Here is a 13,930-nt window from a genome sequence, read left to right as displayed (position 1 = left end):
CCCGGAACCTCCCTGTTTTTTGTATTTTAAGAGCTAAAATCCGCACCCTTACTACTGGGCCACTTGATGTGGTTGATTAATTTTGATTATTCAATGAACGAAATTCAATTTAAAAAAAAAGTGTTATGGAACCAAATTAGTCTAATATATATTTTTTGAACTTTTATCTTGGGATCCCCCGATCTTGAAATCCTGAATCCGCCACTGTCTGTTAGCATAGTGAATGAGAAACCAAGGGAATGCACTTAAGTTTCTGCATTCCTAGGCACAGATGAAATGGCGTATGGAGGGTAACTTTTGTTCTTTCATAATTTACTTTGAAACAGATACAATTTGCTTGTTTTTGTTGTAGATTAACATTAGTTTCTTTTATGGCAACGAAGAGTTCATCGAGCTGCAATGCAATCTTTTCAAGAGAAAAATATGTGTACATACTGTGAAATGTCATTGCCGTTAATTTTTTGTCCCCTTCGCACGCATGATATATCCGGCTTCCCCTACCACCGTATCCGGCTTGCCTTGCCAATAATTTAACATTGATCTGAAGCTGTGCGGCTGTAGGCGGCAGGTTTTATTTTTCAGATTTGGTATCTCTTGTTCAATTTTGGTCACAATTTTGTTGGTCTGCAAGGTTGTGTTGTGAATGCAAAACCTACAACAGAACCGTAGTCTATTTTCTCCAAGATCAATTGAACTGCAGCATCACTATATATTTTCTTTTCTTTTCGTAAGATCGTAGACTTCTTCTTTCTGCAGCTGAACTGGGTTATAGTTGTGGCGTGGTGTGGTGGTTGCAGTGGTGGTGGGGCGGTGGTAGTGATGGTGGCGATGGTACCATGGAACCACTATACCTCTTGCCCATCTCAAGGGGCAATCTAAATTACGGTCGATAACTATTGCTGCGTAAATACGGCATTTTATTGGACATTGCCAGTATGATGGGTTAGATATATAACTCAGTGGGGGAAAAAAATGACTAATGTCCAATCTTCCAACAAAAATCATTTTAGCATGAATATAACTTAGAACGTGGAATTTAATTCATATGAAAAATACAGATGCATGACATTTTAATTAACGGACCAAATTATGGAGCAATTCGAATACAGTTTGAGACTTTCAGGTTGGGGTCCCCTGTGTCCAATTTGTGCCCCTAATACAAGGGGAGATGAGCAACAATTAATGCTTCTCTATGACATATGAGCGTTTTAGCGATATAATGTCATTTTGCTAGGTCAAATATGCGTTTTAAATTTTGAGATAAAGACCACTTCTCTATTCTTAATTTAGAGCTAGACTTCGCAACACTAGGCATGTTTGACCGTGCTTTTAAAATAACTAAAAGTGTTCAAGATCACCAAAAGAGCTTTTAACAATGTTAGCAAAAAATTGACACTAATTTTGTGAGTTTTTATAATAAAATAAGAGAAACTACTTGAAATACTTTTAGAAAGAAGCACTTGAAGTAGCTGAAGTGCTTTAAGAAAAAAAAACACTTGCATTTTTTTTTTTTTAAAGTTTCCATGTACTTGGTGAAAGAGTTTAAACTAGGGTTTTGGAGACTGATTGCATAAGCTCAACTCAGTTAATTATGAGTGAGGTTTCGACTTCATTATATAGAGATTACAAGATAAGTTGGTTATAGTGTAAACATATATCAGATTACAAGTAAATTCAAAATACAAACTAATAGAGTCTAAGAAGAGATAGAAGAGTCTATCTGATGAAGAGTCCTTGAGTTATCCAAACTGCGAGGTTGACTTGATGAGAGTGACTGAGATGATTCGAACTGCAGAGATGTGGATGGCTGACTTGGAGGTTTGCTGACCTGGAGTACGTGTAGGGATAATAGGTTTATCACACTCTCGCAAGCTAAATGGGTGGAGACGCACGGGAAGCTTGGAAAGCGGATAATTGAAATGAGCAGTAGACAAGCCTTTTGTGAGAAGGTCAACAATTTGATCAGCAGTGGTGACATAGCGAACCTGTATTTCTTTGCGCACTACCTTTTCGTGGACGTAGTGGTAGTCAACTTCAACGTATCTCATCCTTGCCTAATAAACAGGATTAGAAGCTACTGCAGGTGCACTAATATTGTCGCACCATAACTTCGGTGGAGAAATAAAAAGGTGTAAGTCACGAAAGAGATGACGAAACCAAGATAAAGTGGCTGCCGTATAGGCGAGTTGTCTGTACTCGACCTCAGTGCTTGAGCGAGACACCCCTCGTTGTTTCTTAGAGCTCCAAGAGATGAGATTATTTCCAAGGAAAATGCAATAGCCCCTAGTGGAGCGTCGATCATCTGGATCGCCAGCATAATCCGCATCGACAAAGGCAGTGAAGGTGAGAGAACTAGGTGTATAAACAATGTCGTGAGCATGAGTGGCCTTCAAGTAGTGAAGGATGCTTTTAACAGCAGCCCAATGAGCAGTGGTGGGTGAATGCATATATTGGCAAACCTGATTAACGGCGAAAGCAATATCAGGCCTCGTGAAAAGAAGGTATTGGAGAGCACTAACTATGCTTCGAAAATGAGTGCCATCTGACAAAGGTTCACTTCATAGAGACTTAACTTGCGGCCAACTGCAGCAGGAGTGGTGAGAGGCTTTGCATCAGTCATATTGGTCTTTTTGAGAAGGTCAATGATGTACTTAGATTGGGAAAGATACATGGCAGTTGGTGTTCGTGTAATTTCCATGCCTAAAAAATAATGTGTAGGTCTGAGATCCTTCATAGAAAATTTTTGACCAAGTTGATGAATAAGCCGAGATGTTTATGATGGATTGTTACCAGTAACAAGGATGTCATCGACATTTATCAATAAATAGATAATAGTAGATCCATTAAAGAATGTGAACAATGAAGAATCTGCTTGGGAGGCATGAAACCCTACGTCTTCAAGGTGTTGGGAGAAACATTGAAACCAGGCACAGGGTGCTTGTTTCAAACCATATAGGGACTTGTGCAGTCGACATACATGTGATGGAAATTAAGGGTCCACAAAACCTGAAGGTTGTCGTATATAAACGACTTCAGCTAAAGAACCATGTAAGAAGGCATTTTAAACATCAAGTTGTCTGATAGGCCAATTGTAGTGAAGGGCAATGGAGAGAATAAGTCTAATTGTTGCATAAGTGACCACCGGACTGAATGTCTCGCTATAATCGATACCATCTTGTTGGTGAAATCCATTTGCGAGGAGTCTAGCTTTATATCGCTGTATGGAACCATCAGAGTGCCGTTTGATTCGATAGACCCATTTATTGGGAAGAACATTCATGAAAGAAAGAAATTGAACCAAAGACCATGTGCCAGTTTGTAAGAGAGCATTAAACTCTTTTGCCATTGCCTGGGGCCATTCAAGATATTTATTAGCCTGTGTAAAACAAGTAGGCTCAACCACAATATTAGTAACAGTAGAAAGCAATGCATATTTGGGATTTGGTTTATGAATCCCGTCCTTAGCACGTGTTGTCATAGGGTGAGTAGGTTGAAGAGTCCTTTGAGATGAAGAGGATCGAAAAGGGACGTGACTTACATTCGTGGGTCTTAAGGGAATAGTTGGTAGGTTAGTAGGAGAGATATGGGAGACTAATGAAGGGGTAGATGAGGCAGTGACGGGTAGAGGTGGGGAAGTAGGGTTAGGGGGAGAGGTGGGGAGTTGGTGGGATGGGTAAGATGGATAGCAGGAAGGTGTGGTGGGGAAAGATTAGAGGATTGTGGACGGTATTTGGGGGGGGGGGGTATCTAATATCATATTGGTTGAGGGAATAGGTAATGAGAGGGACACAGTAGAAGTGGATTCTTTATATGAAAAACATGTTTCATTGATAAGCTCATATTTATATATATTTTATATCAAATTCACTTGTCTTTTCTTAGTTAGTTCTTTATGTTTTTGAGTTATTTACTTTGTTTTTGTGTTTTGTAGCATTTTTCAAGTAAAGAAAAGAAAAATAACACAAGTGGAATTTTAAGTAACAAATTTGTCAAAACTGCCTGTGCAGGTCAGCTGACTTTGGAAGCAATTTGCGGACAGCTCAGAATGAATTAGAGAATGAACCTTATATGCTTGGAAAGCTACGGATGTCTGTTTTCTGGAACATTTTGCAGATTGTTAATATCATTTTTCTAGAAGAAGTTATGGCCGTTTTAACACTGAAAGGTTCCCAAGAGGCTGAGCAGTTTGTAACTGACAAGAAAGCATTGAAAGCAATAAATCCAATAAAACTAGCAGCCAAAACTGATGCAATCAAGAACAAACCAGCTGACACCTATTCAAATATCAGAGGAAATGGAATTAAAGATGAGGATTAAGAGGGAGTTATTGGCATAAAGGCTACCCAATGAGTTACAATTGTTTCACCATTTCCTCTCACTTATTATCATCACTAAATGGCTATTAGTGGGTGAGTTAAGGAGAAGAAAATGATGCAGCAAGAATTGGTTTAAAAGTAGTGTTGGGGAAGGAAGGAAAGGGGGGAGAGAGCCTTGGTTGATTTCTCTCAGTTTTATCTTCTCAAACTCATGTCTATCTTTTGTTTGAACTTAAGGATTGTGTAACCAAATTTTTAGTAGTTAGGGGCTGTTTGAAGCCCCGAATATGATTGCAAATTTGTTAGACAACATGACAAGACAAAAATATTTTTCCTGTTGACATGTCAAGACATCTATATCCTTGTTGATTTAAGGAGTAACCAAGAAAAACACAACGTTTGGATCTAAATTGAAGTTTATTTGTATTATATGGTCGAAGATATGGGAAACATGCACACCCAAAAACTTTGAGGAAATCATATTGAGGAGGTTTAGAAAATAGTTTTTGAAAAGGAGAGTCATCATGTAAGACTTTAGTGGCTAAACGATTTATCAAGTAATTTGCTGTGTGAAAGGCATCATCCCAAAAAGATGTAGATAAAGATGAATGTACAAGAATAGTGAGACCAGTTTCAACAATATGTCGATGTTTTTGTTCAGAAATTCCATTTTGTTTGGGATGATGTGGGCATGTTAAACAATGATTAATACCATGATGAGTTAAGAAAGTTTTGAAAGTGGTACTAAGATACTCACCTCCTTTGTCAGTTTGAAAGGATTTGATAGTGGTGTTAAAAATATTTTCAACCAATTTCTTAAAAGCAACAAATGTAGAAAATACATCCGATTTCAATTTTAATGGATACAACTAGGAATAGCGAGAAAAATCATCAATAAAAATGACATAATATTTAAATCCAGTAATTGAAATAGAATGAGAAGTCCATACATCCAAATGAACCAATTGCAAAGGAAAGGATGATTTTGAAGTAGATAAACTAAAAGGTAACTTGTGACTTTTGCCCATGGGACATGACTGGCCAAAATCATGGGTTACAACGCCATTGATAGGCAATTTATTCCTAGAAATTAAATTTTTTAAAACATGAGAAGATGGATGACCTAATCTAGAGTGCCAAATAGAATTAGACACTCTAGCATCTATGAATGCAGAGACTCATTTATTGCTTGATGAAACTGTGGAGAAGGGGTAGAATCCATTTCTACTCCGGCTGTGGAAAAGCATCTTCCCCATGTGAAGATCCTGAACACGATAAGAGTTGGGATATAAAGTTAGAGAACAATTGTAATCATTGGTAAATAAATGGATGGAAATAACATTTGTGGATGCATTAGGGCAAAAAAGTGTGTTTAATAGGTGAAAATTGGCTTGGGGTGTACGAATGCAAGTGTTACCAACATGAGAGATTTTCAAACCTGTGCCTCCAACTACACCATTGACGTGATCATTGCCATTGTAAGGGCGAGGATTGGATACTTAGGTTGGATCATTTGTGATGTGAGCATTGGCTCCAGAATCAAAAAGCCAATTTTGGACTGTGGGAGCACTGGCAGACACGGGTGGAACACCAACAGCATAGGTTTGAAGTTTTGGCGCTGGAACACGCCTTTCATAAGACATGTTCAGACAATTGAAACAATCAATGGCTGAATGGCCATGTCGATTACAGATCTAGCATTGAATCTGACCATTAGGAAAATAACCCTGAGAATAAGCATGTCCGAGAAGTCCATTAGGTTGGCGAGAGCCTTGGAAAGAGCTTTGATAAGGCTCATGATGAGAGCCTGGGGAGTTGCATAGACGGGATGAAGAACCTCGACCATTGTCGCGACCTCAAAACCTAGATGATGATCCACAGCCACAAAAATGAGTAAAATCACGTCTACCAGTGCGAGCTGCTGCAAAGGCAGTATGGCCGGTTTCAGCAATGAATACAGAATACATTTTCTGTCGACGTTCAATGCCAAAAAAAAGTGCTTCCAAAGCACTGTATGTAATCGCCTCATCATGAGCTTGGGCGGAGGCAACAGTACTCTCATACGCAAGACCAACATTATTAAGGATGATTGCAACGATGTCGGAGTTTGAAACAGGAGCACCAGAGAGAGAGTGTGTGTGTTTGCGAGACAATTAATTTTATGTAAGAATTCAAAAATGGAAGAATCACCTCTATGAGTGTTCATTAACTCATTGTGATGCTGAAGAAGATAACCGGTTAACTGAGAAGCATAGCGGTCACGTGGGGCTGTCCATGCAGAATAGGAGCTACTTTTCCTAATTAAAGCAGTGAGAACAGTAGGGTGAACAGAAAAGTTTATCCATGACATGACTGTAGCCTCTTGTTGTATCCAGGTTTCAAATTCAGGGTTGACTGTGTCAATGAGGTTGCCATCCATATCTTTGAGGAATGCAGGAGGACACGGACTAGTTCCATCGACAAAGGAAACAAGGTTTCTGCTGCTGAAGGGAGGGAGCGTTAGAGCTTGCAAGAGGGGGTAGTTAGTACGATCCAATTTGATCGTAAAAAAATGGGAATCATTTGGGAGGGGAATAGAAGTGACTCAAACCTCACACATCCAATTTGCCAGAGGAAGCAGTTGGTACGATCCAATTTGATCGTAAGAAAGAGGCTCGATGGAGTTACTTTTACCTCGTCATCCTCACTTGCAAACCTGACGCATCTTACCCACTTAAATCTCTCCTGCAATTCACTTCATGGTTCACTCGAAAATAAACTCTTTTAGTCCTTGAATTCTCTTAAGATTCTTGATTTGAGCTATAACCTTCTTTCTGGAGAGCTACCTTTGTCTCTAATATCCGGCAACATCCGGACACTCGATTTGTCAAGAATCACTTCCACGGTCCAATTCCATCTTCACTCTTTATCCATGCTTGGAATTTGACAAGTTTCAACGTCAGCAACAATGCTTCTCTAAGTACATCTCATCCTCTATACGTCTCCATTCTAACCTCTTGATTAAAATGTTGGATTTTTCCTTAAACCAATTCAGTGGCAACATTTACCGCGGTTTTAGGAGGTGTTCCGAGTTGCAGATCTTTCGTGCTGGTCACAATAATCTCTCAGGGCTACTTCCAAAAGATATCTATAATGCTACCAAACTCGAAGAAGTTGCAATACCTCTTAATTCACTATATGGAGGCATTAGTGGTAAAATTGTCAACTTCACCAACCTCACAATCCTTGACCTCTCATTCAATCAACTAAGCGCAGTGCTCCCTCTCCGTTTGGGGAAGCTCTCCAGGTTAAAAATTGTAATGGTCGATTTCAACGACCTAAGGTCCGTTGCCCCAATCTTTGATGAATTGCACCAACCTTGTACAACTACGTTTGACAAAATAACTTGGAAGGAAACATTGTGAAGCTTAATTTCTCCAAACTTGTTCAGCTTACCAAACTTGACCTGTATAGAAACAAGTTCGTTGGTAAGTTGTCAACAAGCCTTTACTCATATACATCCCTGAAGGCAATTCGATTAAGTTCAAACAATCTAGAGGGGCAAATACAATCCGAGATTATTTCGTTGAACTTTTCGTCTTTCCTCTCTCTTGGTGACATCCAATTGGAAAATGTCACAGGAGCAATGAAGATATTGATGCATTGCAAAAGTCTTCGAGCACTAATACTTTCATACTCCTTTAACGGTGAATGAATGCCATCTGACAATGACATGTTCGTTTTGATGGATTTCAAAATCTTCAAATTTTTAGCCTGGCGTTTTGTGATCTCACAGGTCGACCACCTATATGGTTAGCAAAGCTAAAGAGTTTAGAGATCTTGACTTTGCAAGGTAACAAAATCACAGGGACAATTCCTAGCTGGTTGGGGACTGATGTACCAAGACTTTTTCATATAAGCTTGGCAATAAAACTTATTTCAAGTGAACTTCCAAAAGAACATTGTAGAGTACCGGCGTTGGTACATGAACCTGTTGCAACTCAAGCAGATTATGAACTCGAATTGCCTCTTTACATAGACACAGACAATTTACCCCGGAAATTGTCTAACTTTCCTCCAACGATAGATCTCCGACCAGCAATATACCACTTGAGATTAGCCAACTGCAGCTTCTCCATTACTTGCTTCTAGACGAGAACAACTTCTCCGGCAACATTCCAGACCAAATGTCTAACCTTAAGAACTTAGAATCTTTGAATCTCTTCACGAATCACTTGTTCAGAAAAATCCCATCGTCTCTGGCGAGCCTTAATTTCTTAAAGGCAATTGATGTCTCGTACAATATACTCGAAGGTCCAATCCCAACAAGCACTCAGCTCGAAAGCTTTGAAGCTTCTGCATTTGAGGGGAATCCAAAACTTTGCGGTGCACCGCTTTCAAACGAGTGTCGCATTGATGTGCATGATAAGAATAACCGAGATGATTTGGACGATGGGCATCAACTACCGTGGTTTCATATTTCCTCTGTGTTCGGGTTTATTTTTGGATTCGGGGGAGTATGTGGTTCTTTGATCGTGAAGAAGACATGGAGATATGTGTACTTTTGGTTCACAGACAATGTAGAAGATAGGCTCTATGTCATGTTAGCAATGCACATGAATAGCATGAATGATTGATGCGAAAATTACTTGACACTCAAATTAAACCCTCGTTTGACAATTGTAGTAGAATGGATAAGTGAGGGATCGTTCTAGACCGGGGATTAGGAGGGCTTGCTAAAACCTTCTAAATTGACTTAAAAACATAAAAACTCAATATAAAACACTATTTAATGCTCGAAGAAAGCAAAACTAAAAATAAGAAAGATTAAGACTAAGACTTCAACGAAATAGGGGGGAATTGGATTTGGACGAATTTAAACTAAAATGGATACTTGGAAACAAAACAAATTGTAAATATGGATAGATTGCAAACAAGTGTTGTGAAATTAGATGGTTGGTGAATTAGCTAGAGGTTCTTTCTCCACACATGATATTTATGCATATGAATCAATTTCCAGTTATTCCTTCATTGAATTATGAACGACAATGCCCCAAATTAACCGTGACATCACTAGTTAACCCTCAGATTTTCCTTATATTATTGGATTGGATGGCATCATTCGACAACCCAAAATATTCTCAAAAGTTCCCTACATGTCATCATAATAGAGATACAATCGAAGATCATTAAGAATAATGAAAACCATAAGCATTGACAAAGCACTTGCAACTATGACATCATGTTACTCATGCTAAGAATTAAACTTAACGCGATCGTGACAAGCGACCTTCACTACTTTCAAGTATAAGTTAGTAACGATTATGTGAAACCTTCTTAAACTTTAGCCACATATTCATGCATGCTAATTAAGTGTCGACCCTCAATCAACAAACACAAATAAGTTAATCATCAAATAGTTAAGCCAATTGCATTCATGAATCAAGAGTTCATAACCGGAATTCATCAATTCATATTACATAAATAATCATGGTATTGAAATCACCCCTAGCTAAAAAGGGTTTAGTTCCTCATAACTTTGAAATCAAAGAAACACCTAAACATTCCAACAACTCAAACGTGAATTGTATGAACGTTTAGGCCCTCTTATCTTCCATTCCTCATATTACAAAACAAAGCGAATTGAATTTAAACTTTGAAATCAAAGAAACGCGTAAACATTCCAACAACTCAAACGTGAATTGTATGAACGTTTAGGCCCTCTTATCTTCCTCTTTATTGTGGCACAAGAACTAAGGGATGTTGTAGGTGTGTTGAATGGATTGGGGGATTATGGAAATGGAAGAAATGGAGGAAAAATGGAAGAAAAACTCACGGCTAGGGAGAAGATGGAAGTGTTTGTGGTGTGTTGTGTATGAAATGAGATGATGAATGAATGAATGAATGCAAGGGTATTTATAGGAGTAGTGGAGGGAACATATAGGGAGAGAATGGATGGGAGAGCATGTGAATGATAGCTAGGAGAATGATTAAAGGGGTGTGAATGGTTGGAAATGCATGTGGGTGAATTGGTGGTGCAATGATGAAAGAATAAGTGCATGTGTGTGTTTTGTGTTGGAATGAATGTGGATGCATGATGAAAAGTTAATAAATAATGCATGTAGGGTTAGGAAATAAAATCATAATTTAAAGGGGGGATGATTAAAGGATGTGGCTAGGTTGGAAAGGTGTGGAAGATGGATGGAATTAGGGGGAATGCATGGCAATGATGGGGACTTCTTTGGTGATGAATGCAATGATGAAGAGTGAATAAATAATGCATGTAGGGTTAGCTAGGTTGGCTTTGTTTGGGTGCATGTGAGTTAAAGAGGGAGAATGTGGTGAAATGATGAAGTAGGAAGGTGGAAATGCATGTGAATGCATGTGAGTGCATGTGTGTGTGAATGGGTGTTTCTTGATGGTTTTGGGGTTGTGATGCATGTGAATGCATGTGGCTAAGGCTTGTTGATTGGGCTAGAGGTTTTGCATGGCTCAAAGAATTGTTTGATTGGGCTAGGCCCTTTGTTTTATGTCCAAAGTGCATACAAGGCTTTCAAATTCGTCCAACACTTTGGCTCCAAAAATTTGCTATCCATTCCAAGCCCAATTTTGCTCCAAAATGCTCCAAAATGCATCTTTTTGCTTCCTTAGCCATATGAACCTAAAAACACATGAAAATGGCTTAAACTACTAAAACAACTATGAATTAACAACATAGATGCACGAAAACAAGCTAAGTAAGTCGCCTAAATATGCTCCTATCAATGATGACTTAGCTAAATAGAGTAATTTGTTTTTTCTCGGTTTCATTTGAGGGTTTTGAATATAAACCTCTGTTATGTATTTTATTTTATAATAAACGTCCCTATGCTATCGAAGTTATTGCTTTGTAAATGAATCGTAAATTGTAATTTGCAAATCCCTCTCATATCGTGCAAAAACACTCTACGAAAGAATAGCAACACATAATCTTCAGAGAGGACTGCAAATTAACATGTTCCATTAAACAAGGATCCCCATGCAGTCTGCTTTCTGTCAATATGTGCACTATCTGAAAGAACTCGTACTGCACACCAAAGTAAAGACACGACTAATCGCATAAGTTATGACCTTGAAAGTGTAATCCTATTCGGATAAAAGGCAATCAGGTTCTGACCACAGCAATATGCCAAATGAAATATCATCCATGACCAGAAACATTAAAACCTACAGCCCATCTCGAGCAACCTCCTCATTTATCTACAACATGCTTACAAGACTCATCATACTATAACTAGCCTCAAGCTTAGTAAAAATTTGGACCAGGATTGAATCCAGCATCCCTGTCTGGAGTGTAGTTATTGTGACAACCCGTCCCTAATTTTACAATTTTATAAATTTTAAAAGCATGATTTTACGATAATGCCCTTAAAGGCGAGGGGTTGACCTTAGTTGAACATCAGTTATAAACATGCGGGACTTATTCTTTTAGTATGTCCTTGTAGTACTCGTTGGTACAAATGCATAGGCGAAACCTTTTGCGAGTCCAGATTATAAAGAGTTAGTTACGGACATTGAAATTGGTTACTTGTTAATTAAATAATTTTGAACTCCCACCTGAGAATAGTGGACCAATTAAATTAAAGGGACAAAGAACCAATTAGAACAGAGGAGGAATGCCTTCAGCCAATCAAAAGAAGAAGGAAAAAAAAAAAAAAAAAAAAAAAAGGGAAAAGCTAAGAGCTTTTCCCGTGGGTTTCCGTCCATACACCTCCACGACCACCCATCTTCCAACTCCGATGGAGTTTTTTGACGCCACCACCACCATCTTGAAGCTCTCATTCCCCACTACAAAACTCAGAACCACCTTGATTAACCACGGTGTGTGGCGGTTTGAAGCCACGAAAGTTGACGGTTCTCACGGTGCTCCGGGCACCCTTTTTTATTTTTCAGCAACTCGGCAAAGCGATGGCTGATGCCACCACTTGGGCTTTGTAGCCCATCATCCCAGGAGCAAAACCCAACCAACCTTGACCCTGTTGGACCACCGTAGATGACGAATCGATGTCGGGAAGTTTTAGGCACCCGCCGACTTTGTGAGCAAAATTGGCCATCTTTCGTCCACTTTTGGACTTTGTGGTAGGTATGAAAGTTGCTCCACTCACTGAGATCTTCATTTATGTGAAGTTTGAGAATTTTTGGAAATAGTTGGATTTTCCGGCGAGTCGGGCCGGTGCATGCGGCGGCACGTGGCCACTGGGCCGCCAATGCTATTTTTAGGCTATGTCGAATGTCTTGAACTTAGTTTTTTATTTGAATGACATAGGTTGATCGTTGGAACCTAAATTCATTACGATACGTTACTTAATAAAAATGTGAATCGACGATCCAATCGTTGGATCGTCACCAAACTTGGATACATTATAATACTAATATTTAAAGATCATAGGAATTTATGGATCAGGAATCCGGCATACGGATCTTCCCGAATTGGATTTGTAAGTTAGTAAAATAAATGTTAACCGCCACTTGGTTTTGGGTAATTGGCGGAGATTCGACCGTTAGATCGTAATGAAATTTTAATATGTTATTCTAGAAACATATTGTGGATCTTTAGGAATTCGGATTAGATATCTGATATGTGAATCTTCCGGGTCAAGTTATACAGGGTTGTAAACCTTACCGTCGATCTTTGATCGACTGTTGACTTGTGATCAATAGGTCTCGAACCATTTTAGAATGCCCTTGAGGTTGTGTTTTATGTGAATTACGTATTCTATTGATAAGAGTTCTGAGATGTGATTTGATAATTGGTCACAGGCGCTAATCATTTAGCACGCCTCGATGCGTGCACTAAAGAATCATAGCGTGGACTCTAGGTGAGTGGATTTTTTCCTTTTTATCATACATTTTATTGAGAGTTCTATCGACACTTTTAAATTGATTTAGGTATATTACCTTCATATAATTAATGTGAATGCTTGATGTACTAATATGAGCTACGAGTGACTTGATCCTTGTTTAGGATACGTAGGCAGTCTAACGAGACGTTAGATGCAACCATAATATATTTGAGACAAAAGCCTTATTTAGGAAATTGAGCAATGTGAAGGAAGTTGGTGGAAATGTGAGATTTAACCTTATGTTTTTGGTGGTTAAACGTTGGTCATAAATCAATGTGTGAGGCATTGAGAAAGTGAAGTAAAGAATCGTAAATAATGATGGTTAACTAAACTAATATTTAGTTGGACTTATTCCCGAAATAAATAGTTCGGGAGTGGGTGTTACTGCTTACACATATTATGCCATTTGTATATATGTTTTTATATTTGGAAATATTATGATATGGTTGAATTTTAGATTTACATTCTGGTATGTCCATGTGTGTTACCTGCACGTAATTATTGTGAATGCTTTGAAGTGCGAAGGTGAATGCAAGACACTCAGGTAAGTTCAAGTGAGTTTATAATATTAGTCGGATCGATGGAGTTATGGTTTGACTACATTTATGTGTTAGGCAACTTTGACACTGTTGTACTGGTTGCCCACGAGTTGTACATGTTGTATTGAGATGCATTAAGAGCTCGTAAACTTGCACCCCGGTGTTAGTGCTCCCGCCCGTGGCCAGGGCATAGTCCTTCACGTGATGTTCACCT

At 38.8% G+C, this 13,930-nt stretch overlaps 1 long non-coding RNA gene across 2 annotated transcripts in view; it reads left to right on the top strand.

The window, feature by feature from the left end:
• Window positions 1-13,930, top strand: part of LOC125478034 — a 46,510-nt gene that overhangs the window by 24,655 nt on the left and 7,925 nt on the right. The window lies entirely within an intron of this gene.

This window comes from the organism of the source record quoted next, unplaced genomic scaffold (genome assembly GCF_019419815.1).
Source record: "Pyrus x bretschneideri cultivar Hongxiangsu unplaced genomic scaffold, Pyrus_bretschneideri_v1 Contig23, whole genome shotgun sequence".
NCBI classification, from domain to species: domain Eukaryota; kingdom Viridiplantae; phylum Streptophyta; class Magnoliopsida; order Rosales; family Rosaceae; genus Pyrus; species Pyrus x bretschneideri.
This window is presented reverse-complemented; position numbering and strand designations above follow the sequence as displayed.